Genomic DNA, 11,072 nt, shown 5'->3' with positions numbered 1-11,072 from the left:
TCCAGTCTGGATCCATTGGGTTCTAACATGTGTGACTTCTGCTGCTTCTATCTTTCCTGGAGCTCCAGATGTCTAAGTCTAATTTCCCAAACATATCCTAGAACCTACATGAACACTGTCATCTAACCCAAGATGCAGACTGAGTAGCATCTGACTCTGCTATAATACAGGCACTTAGAAGATGTTTGGGCAGGGGGACTCTTAGCCCACAAGGAAGTAAAAGCATGACCAATGCCTGGCAGATGCCTCTATCTATCTCCTTTACTTCAGTCAGTCATGGACATGTGACTCACTGTGTTGGTCAGCCAAGACACTGGTGATGGGACTCAGGGATTAAGAGCATAGAGTGCTCTTGCTGATGACCCAAATTCAGCTTCCAGCACCATCAGGCTGCCCACAATCTCCTGTGACTCGTTCCTGAGGATCCAATACTCTCTTTTGATCTTATGAACATTTTCACTTGAATGCTCACACCTGTACACAGACATGCATAAACTTAAAAATATATAGAAACAGTCTTCAATACCTAGCCTGTCTCATCCACCTTCAATTTTGAAGGCTCAAACATAGGAGTAACTGAACCATCTTGAGCACATGTGTGTGTGCACCCATGCATGTTCATGGGGAAGTAGGTATGTGTGTTCTGGTGCACATGTACATGTATGTATATGCACATATGTGTTTGCATGTGCATATAGAAGGCAGAGAACAATCTCTGGTGTCACTCTTTAGGTGATTTTTGTTTGTTTTGGGGTGTGATGGAGGAGGTCAACTGTCTATGTGTTACTTTCATTGGTTAATAAAGAAACTGCCTTGGCCCTTTAATAGGACAGAAAATTAGGTAGGTGGAGTAGACAGAACAGAATAGTGGAAGAAAGAAAGCAGAGTCAGGCAGACGCCTTAGGCAGACGCCATGCCTCTCCTCTCAGAGACAGATGCAGGTTAAGATCTCTCCTGGTAAGCCACTCCTCATGGTGCTACACAGATTACTAAATATGGGTTAAAGCAAGATGTGAAAATTAGCCATTAAGAGGCTGAAACTAATGGGCCAGGCAGTGTTTAAAAGAATACAGTTTCCATGTAATTACTTTGGGTAAAGCTAGCCAGGTGGTGGGAAGCAGCTCTCCGCCATTCCTACTACAGGGGTATGTTTGTTTGTTTGTTTGTTTGAAACTGAGTCTCAGACAGGCAGTGGTGGTGCATGCCTTTAATCCCAGCACTTGGGAGGCAGAAGCAGGTGGATCTCTGTGAGTTTGAGGCCAGCCTTGTCTACAGAGCAAGTTCCAGGAAAGTTAGGGCTGTTACACAGAGAAACCCTGTCTCAAAAAACAACAAAAAAAAAAGATTAAAAAAGAAAGAAAGAAAATAAAAGAAACTGGGTCTCTCATTGGCTTAAAACTTACCAAGTAGACTAAGCCATCTGGTCAGCAAGCCTTAAGGATCATCCTGTCTCCATTTGCCCAGCTTGGGGATTACAGGTCTATTCTGTATTCTGGTTTTCCTTAAACACGGTCTCTTGTATTTGAACTCAGATCCTCACACATGCATGGCAGCACTTTATGGCCTGAGCCAGCTCTCCAGCCTCACTGAACTACCTCTGCTTCCCATAGTGGTCACCTCCAGACCTCCAAATCACTTAAAGGTCGCCTGCAGTCATTGTCCTCAGCCTGCAGCAGTCCCTGGATTTCTGGGGATAAACCTTTGTGGGACACACCATACCCGAAATGAGGACAGCGTCTGCAATGACGAGGCTGCAGTTTGCTTATCCTCCCAAGAACAGGGCTTCTTCCAGCCACTTGTGGGACCGTAACTCAAACAAGGAACACCCACACCCTGTCTATAACAACACGGCTTAATTGTGCATACCTCTTTCCCTTTACCACATATTCTTTATCTGTTTAAACCTAAGACTCATGCCAGGTCCTCAAAGACAGACTCACGGTCACTGGAACCCTTTCTCTTTTCCTTTTCCCAATGTGGCCACATTCAGCCGTTTTTCACCAGAGCTCGTGTATATTTTTTGGCATTTAGTTATGTATCTTGTGTGTGAGGACAGCCTGCAAGAGTCAGTTCTCTCCTTCCACCATGAGGGTCCCAGGATGAAACTGTGTCTTCAGACTTGGCAGCAATCACCTTTACCCATGGAACCTTCTCCATGTCTTACTTAACTATTTGACTGGTGCACTGGGAAGTTGGCTCAGCCTGTAACTCCCACCAACAGGAGCTGTAACTAACAAGCTCTTAAAATCTCAGGCTGTTCCCACGGCTGTCATACCTGCAATGAATACATGCCCATGCCAAACTCTGGTTCTCAAAATCTGCTCTTGGCCAATCTGATACCAGATTGTAGGTGACCTTGAGGAAGACAGAGGAAAAAGAGGAGGAGGATCTGTCCCAGAGGCAACACAGCCTACCTTTCAGTTCCTGAAAGAGGTTGAGAGTTGTCTCAGAGTTTCTGCTATTGCTACATAACCTTAAAGGCTGGGGCGGCCAAGATGTTGCCACCATCCCTCAAAGATGTCCCTCGTATGTCAGAACACAGTCAAAAAAGGTAACAAAATGTAAGAAAGTTTGAGTTACACTCATCTTGTTGATGGGCACATTTTCCTGCTGTAATAATTCTCTCATGAGAGCCCAGGGTTTGTGTCTTAGTCACCTTGTAAAGATATCAACTTTGGAGAGAATACTGAGATAAAAAAAGATTTAAACAGGGATAATAGTCTGTGAGGAGGAAGAGAGGTCAACCCAAACTATGGATATATAAAAGAACGGAGAGGAAGCTTGCTACTGTGCAAGCTGATTTAAAAATATTTCTTAATCTTCTTCCTATTTAGTTAGTTAGTTTGCAGTATTGGGAATAGAACCAGAGTCTACATCAAGATAAGCAAGATTCTAAGCCATGAACCAGGACCAGAGCACCTCACTGGGGTTTTCTAGGCAGAAGCTCTACCCGAGCCATGGTTCCAGACCCAAATCGTTACAATGGAAATTCTTTTTCCATATGTGGGTTGAGGAGGCTGCTCAAGGGCAGGGCACTTACCTAGCATGCAATGTTCTAGGTTCCATTTTCATCACCACAAACACAATATTTTATTTTATTTTTAATGATTATATAAAATTACATTTCTTCCTTCCTTTTCCTGCCTTCAAATTCTTCTATATACCTTTCTTTGCTCTCTTTCAAATACATGTACTCTTTTTTCATTATTATTACATATATGTGTATGTATATGTATTTTATAAGTATGTCATATTTATATACACGCATATATTTAACATATATATTCCTAAATATAACTTGCTCACTCTGTATAATGTTACTTGTATGTATGTTTTCCGAGCCGATCATTGGTATTGAATAATCAGATATTGTTCTCCCTTGGGGAAGGCTATATCTCCCACACCCAGCATTTCTCGGTTGCCTGTAGTTCTTTGTGTGGAACTGAGGCCTCATGGGCTTTTTTTTTTGTCTGCTTCAGCATGTCCGTTGGTATTATCCTTGTTTGTGATTGTTTAGACAATTATGTTGGTGAGACATTATATGTGTAACTTCTGACATTCCTAGGAGATACACTCTCACAGGAAACTCTCTGATCCTCTGACTCTTAAAGTCTTTCTATTCTCTCTTATACAATGTTCACTGAATTTTAAGTGCAGAAGTTGAGGTGTAGAAGCCCATTGAGAGTGGGCTTCACAACCCTGCATTTTGACTGGCTATGGTTTTCTGTAATGGTCTCCATCTATTGCAAAGAGAAAGTTACTTGACAGGGGGTGAAGACTACATTTGTCTACAAATTTAAGAACAGATAGTTAGACTGGGTTATGCTGGTTTAGTAAAGTAGTGGTAACAAATGCTCCTCCAATATCCATGACGTCACAGTCACTGAGTAGATAGCTAGGTCTTCAGTGCCAGACCTACTTACTTCTTGTCAATCAGGTCTTAAATCCAATTAGGAAGTTGTTGGTTACCACTAAGGTATGCATGCTGCTACTTCACTCTTAGGACTATTGTGCCACACTGGGCATTGATGTGGTTCATAGGATCTATAGCTGGATAGGACTGTTGGTTTCCTCCCACCTTTGGAAGTTTGCATAGAGCCTTCTGGTACCATGAACACTAGTCCTCAGGGAAAGGGAATTCGGGTCAGTTCCAGCTCAGGGGTATCTGGGTCCTATGTCTGAAGTGCATGGTTTCTTGAGCAATAGGAACTTCCCACACATAGGGGGTCAACCAAGGAAAACAGAGTAGTCTGTCTGTTTTGGATGTTACTTGGACAACCCTGGCCAACAACTAAAAAGAGGGCTTCTCCTGCCTAGCATTAGTTTTTTTGTTAGGTTGTCTTTGGCTCTTGGGGGGTATGGTTAGCTCAATTAAAGTTCACTAAAACTATATGTATGTGTGTGTGTGTATTTATGAACAGAATTATATTGTTATAGGATTCTTTTTAGGTAAATAGCTGATAATATGACTCCTTATGGTTATTTCAAATATCCCTATTGTTACTTTATCTTCCTACCTCCTCCTTACCTACCTCACCCTTCCTAAAGAGTCCTCTTTTCCCAGATGAGGGACTATTACTGGAGTGAGCATATGCACTGTGCTAGTCACTACACCACTGACTATTCATATTGTCCCCTTCCCCATTTCCTGTATCTCCTTCGCCAGTCCTCCAAAGAGAGCTTTGCTCTGCTTTTATGTCACATGGATTTTATTTCTCTCCCTCCTTCCCTCCTTTAGAATCTGTTTGTCCCTTCTCATGACCCCTCTCATATGCACACATCTGTAAATTTAAATATGGATTCTGAATGTGAGAGAAAAGATATGGCATTTGTTGTTCTGAGTCTGACTTCTTTCACTTAACATGATGTTCTCCAAGTCCATCCATTTTCCTGACAATGTAATTTCATTTTTCTTTGTGGCTGAATAGAATAGCATCAGTGTATGATTGCCACATTTTCTGTATCTTCATTTGTCAGTGGATATCTAGGCTAGTTACATTTTTATTTAAGATTATCTTTTATTATTATTTTAATTATATATACATACATACATATATTCTTGTGTGTCCGAGGGTGTATCTAGAATTATCTCCCTGTGTCACATAGTGCTTCTATTTTGGGGGGTTTTAGGAACTTCCACCCTTATTTCCAGAGTGGCTGCAGCAGGTTACAGTCCCATCATCAGTGGCTACAGGTTCTACTTCCTCCACATCCTCAAAGGTATTTGTAGACATCTCATGTTTTGGCATTTCTGATTGTGTGCCTGGGCAAACAGGTGTCACAGCATGCGTGTGGAAGTCAGAGAACCCCTTACAGGGTTTTATTCCCTCCTACGTCTACGTGAGTTCCATGGATTGCACTGTAATTGTCAAGTTTGTGGCATGTTATTTTACCCAATGAGCCATCTCCCCAGACCAGGGTCTTTCTCTTTAAAATTTTTGTTACACTTTAACTTTTTGTTTTGTTTTGTTTTTTTGTTTTTCAAACTAGGGTTTCTCTGTGTACTCCTGGCTGTCCTGAAACTTATTCTATAGACCAGGCTAGCCTCAAACTCACAGAGATCCACCTGTCTCTACCTCCCAAGCACTGAGACTAAAGGTGGGTGCCACCACTGCCTGACACGCATTTTAATTTGTGTATTGGGATGGGGTGACCAAATGTCAAAGCATTCTTATGGAGGTCAGAGGACAATTTGTGGGTGTTGGCTCTTTCTTTCACATAGGTCCTAGGGATCAAAGCAAGGTCATCAGACTTGGCAGCAAGGGCATTTACCGATTAAGCCATCACATTGACCCCTGTCACTCTTTGTTTATAAAAGCAGTCAATGATCCAATTGATGTCTCTTAGCTTGAGACACAAGCCTTTCACAGCTGAGTTCTAATGGCTTCCAGGGTGGTTCTGGCATGCCTTTCTTGCAGGCGTAAGTGATTCTGGCTCCCTAGAATATTGAACTCTGTCCTTATTGTTCCATCTCCAGAACAGTGCCTCCTCCTCTGCCTGCCTCAGGGTTACTCCTCTGATATCTGTATCACATTATATAAAGATAATCTTCAGAAGTCCCTGTCTGGGTGTGAAGTCAGAATGAGGAAGCGTTCTACATGGAGGGTGTGATCTAGTGTGGGGGCAGCCTGCAGGCAGGGTAAGGAGGGCAATCCAGCTAGACTGAGGAAGGGGTTCAAAAGCCTTCACCCCAGGTTTAGAAGCTATTGGCAGTGATAGCTGCTGGGGTACAGAGAGTCAGTTTTCTTCATGGGTGTGGCCCTGGGTAGTTACCCAAGCTCCAGTGGGTGGGTCCATACTCATGCGCATGTGGGTAGCACTAATTGGATTCAGTGGATTTTTAAAAGGCTATAAAGTTCTTTATATATTTTGGAGATCAGACCTTTGTCTGTGCGGGGTTGGTGAAGATCTTCTCCCAGTCAGTAGGTTGCCTTTTTGTCTTAGTGACAAGTGTCCTTTGCTTTACAGAAGCTTCTCAGTTTCAGTAGGTCCCATTTATTCAATGTTGCCCTTAATGTCTGTGCTGCTGGGGTTATACGTAGGAAACGGTCTCCTGTGCCCATATGTTGTAGAGTACTTCCCACTTTCTCTTCTATCAGGTTCAGTGTGTTCAGATTGATATTGAGGTCTTTAATCCATTTGGACTTGAGTTTTGTGCATGGTGATAGATATGGATCTATTTTCATTCTTCTACAGGTTGACATCCAGTTATGCCAGCACCATTTGTTGAAGATGCTTTCTTTCTTCCATTGTGTACTTTTAGCTCCTTTATCAAAAATCAGGTGTTCATAGGTTTGTGGGTTAAAATCCGGGTCTTCTATTCAATTCCATTGGTTGACTTCTCTGTTTTTATGCCAATACCAAGCTGTTTTCAATACTGTAGCTCTGTAATAGAGTTTGAAGTCAGGGATGGTAATGCCTCTAGAAGTTCCTTTATTGTATAAGATTGTTTTGGCTATCCTGGGTTTTTTGTTTTTCCATATAAAGTTGATTATTATTCTTTCAAGATCTGTGAAGAATTTTGATGGGACCTTGACGGGGATTGCATTGAATCTATAGATTGCCTTTGGTAGAATTGCCATTTTTACTATGTTGATCCTCCCAATCCAAGAGCAAGGGAGATCCTTCCATTTTCTGGTATTCTCTTCAATTTCTTTCTTCAAAGACTTAATGTTCTTGTCAAATAGATCTTTCACTTCCTTGGTTAGAGTTACCCCAAGATATTTTATGCTATTTGTGGCTATTGTGAAAGGTGATACTTCTCTGATTTCCCTCTCTGCTTCCTTATCCTTGGTTTATAGGAGGGCAACTGATTTTCTGGAGTTGATCTTATATCCTGCCATGTTACTAAAGGTGTTTATCAGCTGTAGGAGTTCCTTGGTGGAGTTTTTGGGGTCGCTTATGTACACTCTCCAAAATATATAAAGAACTCAAGAAACTAATTAACCCAATTAAAAAATGGGGCACTGAACTGAACAGAGAATTCTCAACAGAAGAAGTTCAAATGGCCAAAAGACACTTAAGGTTATGCTCAACCTCCTTGGCGATCAGGGAAATGCAAATCAAAACAACTTTGAGATACCATCTTACACCTGTCAGAATAGCTAAAATCAAAAACACTAATAATAGCCTTTGCTGGAGAGGTTGTGAAGTAAGGGGTACACTCATCCATTGCTGGTGGGAATGCAAACTTGTGCAACCACTTTGGAAAGCAGTGTGGTAGTTTCTCAGGAAATTGGGGATCAACCTACCCCAGGACCCAGCAATTCCACTCTTGGGAATATATCCAAGAGATGCCCTACCATATTACAAAAGCATTCGTTCAACTATGTTCATAGCAGCATTATTTGTAATAGCCAGAATCTGGAAACAACCTAGATGCCCTTCAATAAAAGAATAGATGAAGAAAGTGTGGAATATATACATATTAGAGTACTACTCAGTGGTAAAAAACAATGACATCTTGAATTTTGCATGCAAATGGATGGAAATAGAAAACACTATCCTGAGTGAGACAACCCAGACCCAAAAAGATGAACATGGGATGTACTCACTCATAATTGGTTTCTAGCCATAAATAAAGGACATTGAGCCTATAATTCGTGATCCTAGAGAAGCTAAATAAGAAGGTGAACCCAAAGAAAAACATATAGTTATCCTCCTGGATATTGGAAGGAGACAAGATTGCTGGGAAAAAATTGGGAACTTGGGGGTGGGGTGGGATGGGGCCAAGAGGAGATGGGGAGAGAAAAGTGTGAAGGGGAGGATGGAGAGAGCTTGGGGGAATGGGATGGTTGAGATATAGGAAGGGTAGATATGGGAACAGGGAAGTATATGTCTTAATTAAGGGAGCCATTTTAGGGTTGGCAAGAGACTTGACTCTAGAGGGGTTCCCAGGTGTTCAGGGAAATATCCCCAGCTAGTTTCTTGGGCAGCTGAGGAGAGAGAGCCTGAAATGGCCCTTTCCTATAGCCATACTGATGAATGTCTTGCATATCACCATAGAACCTTCATCTGGCGATGGATGGAGATAGAGACAGAGCCCCACATTGGAGCACGGGACTGAGCTCCCAAGGTCCAAATGAGGAGCAGAAGGAGGGAGAACATGAGCAAGGAAGTCAGGACTGCGATGGGTGCACCCACCCACTGAGATCGTGGGGCTGATCTAATGCGAGCTCACCAAGGCCAGCTGGACTGGGGCTGAAAAAGCATGGGATAAAACTGGACTCCCTGATCATGGCAGACAATGAGGGCTGCTGAGAAGCTAAGGACAATGGCACTGGGTTTTGAGCCTACTGCATGTACTGGCTTTGGGGGGGGGCGTAGCCTGTTTGGATGCTCACCTTCCTAGATCTGGATGGAGGGGGGAGGACCGTGGACTTCCCACAGGACAGGGAACCCTTACTGCTCTTCGGACTGGAGAGGGAGGGGGAGGAGAGTTGGGGGAGAGGGAGGGGAATGGGAGACTGGGAGAAGACGGGGAGGAGGCTGAAATTTTTAATAGAAAAAATAATTTTTAAAAGGCTATAAATTTAGGAGTGGAACATAGTAGGAGTCCTGAGAAAAGTTGGAGGAAGGAACAGAGACTGGTTATAATCAAAATACATTGGAGAGAGAGAGAGAGAGAGAGAGAGAGAGAGAGAGAGAGAGAGAGAGGAAGTTCTCAAGAAATAAATTTGAAAAACATTAAAAAAGAATGTAGCTGGGCAGTGTGACTAATGCCTTTAATCCCAGCCCTCAGGAGGATCTCTGTGAATCTGAGGCCAGCATGGTCTACAAAGCAAGTCCAGGGCAGCTAGGGCTACACAGAAAAACTTTCTCGGGAGAAGAGCAAAACAAAACAAACAAACAAAAAGAATATTGACCTCAAAAACTTAAAAGTCATAAACAGTTTTTAAAAACCTTTGTGCTACTGGCACAGAAGATAGTAGAGAGAATCTTTCTTTTTTAAAGAATGTTTCCCTGCACCAGAGAATGACCCCACACAGGAACACAGGCAGGCTGAGCTAACCAAAGTAAGTGGGAGAGAGGGGTGGACAGATAGACAGACATGAAGTTGACGGGCACACCAGGAGGACATTGGAGGAACTGGAGAGATACACAAGGGTCACAACCATATGTCATCGTATGTATGTATGGAATTCTGTCTCTCTCCCTCGCTTTCTCCTGCACACACTATATATGCCCAGGGATTCTACGTAGCAGTTCTACTGGGTGATTGTTTTCTCTCACACAGCCCTGATGACTCCCAGCCCTGCTCCTGGCCCGGCTGCTGCTCAGAGGGCACAATAGCTGACAAGGACAACATCACTGGAGCCTCTGGACTCCAGAGGGATGGGATGCGCCTGGAATTGCTCAAGCCTATCGAACATGGACCGGAACCAGAGGTGTTGGATCCGGCACTGACCCTCCTCATTCAGTAGCAAACACAGGTGTTTGGCCTGACCCTGGAAGTTGAAAATATTCACCATGTCTTGTCTCACTCTGACGTACCAAGAAGACACCGTGAGAGCCAGTGTCTCCTTCCAGCACTAACTGGGCAGCCTTAAGTCGAGAGAGCATGCCATGTAACCAAGGATATCCTGAGAGAGGCTGATCCCCCTCAGCACCCTCTGACTACCCCTGGAACAGGAATGACCCTGTGACTGCTTCTGGAGCACCCAGGGGAGAGGAGGGGGTTTAGAGGGGTTGAACTGTCCCTGCTGGTGACCCCTCCTCAATGGAAATACCGGGGGAAGAGGAGAAAGCAGTTCCATTGAGTCAAAGTGGGAGGCAGCAATGGAGGCAGAACTAGGGGAGAAGGATGCTGATGGCTGATTGGAGAGGCCCCCATAAGCCCCCTGCAACAGGCAGTTGTTACTCTTGCTGGATCCCAGCAGAAGATCCTAGCTGGGCAGACTCTGAATGATTCAGGCAGGGCAACTCCAGGCTGTTTGTGTTATCCTTTGTGAGGAAGAAGGTGCCAGGGGCCACGGGAAAGGTCATGGGAAGATGGGGAGGAAGGAGGCAAGGTAAGAGAAGGGGGACGACGGGAAGGGGAGGGAGGAAAGGGAGGAGGAAAAAGAGAAGGCAAGAGATGAGGAAAAGGGGGGAAGAGAGGAGCCAAAAGGAAAGGATAGTGCTGTGATTTTCTTCATTTTATATACAAGGAAGGAATGGTGATCAAGGCAACACCAGGGGTTAAATGAGCTGCTCAGACATGGAGGGAAAAATGGCACAGAGCCTCCAACTGAAACTTGACAGCCCACGAAGCTGTTCTCCAGCCAGCCCTCAGCCGGGGCGCCAACGAAAGATGTTCACATCAAGCATTCATTTCAAAAGCAAGGAACAGTCTGGGAAAATATCAGCATCTCTGGACATGATGCTGCAACCTTGTACTTAGGAGGGTGACGTAGGAGGATCCTGGGTCCCGTCACTGAGCTGCACGAGTGAGACCCTGTCTCCACACAGGGGAAGCCAAAAGGAGGAAAATCCAAATCACAATTCATTTTTTTCTTATTTTTATTATTTTAAAACAATTTTTAGATGTAAATTGATTTTGATCATATTCCTCCCCTACCCTAAATACATCC

The 11,072-nt window shown here is 43.7% G+C and overlaps 1 pseudogene; it reads right to left on the bottom strand.

Moving 5' to 3' along the window:
* Positions 1-326: 326 nt before the first annotated feature.
* LOC121677335 lies at positions 327-10,485 on the bottom strand (annotated as a pseudogene).
* Positions 10,486-11,072: the final 587 nt, after the last annotated feature.

This window comes from Arvicola amphibius, chromosome 10 (genome assembly GCF_903992535.2).
Source record: "Arvicola amphibius chromosome 10, mArvAmp1.2, whole genome shotgun sequence".
Taxonomy (NCBI): domain Eukaryota; kingdom Metazoa; phylum Chordata; class Mammalia; order Rodentia; family Cricetidae; genus Arvicola; species Arvicola amphibius.
Note: the sequence above shows the minus strand (reverse complement) of the source record. Positions and strands in the feature narration are given on the sequence as shown.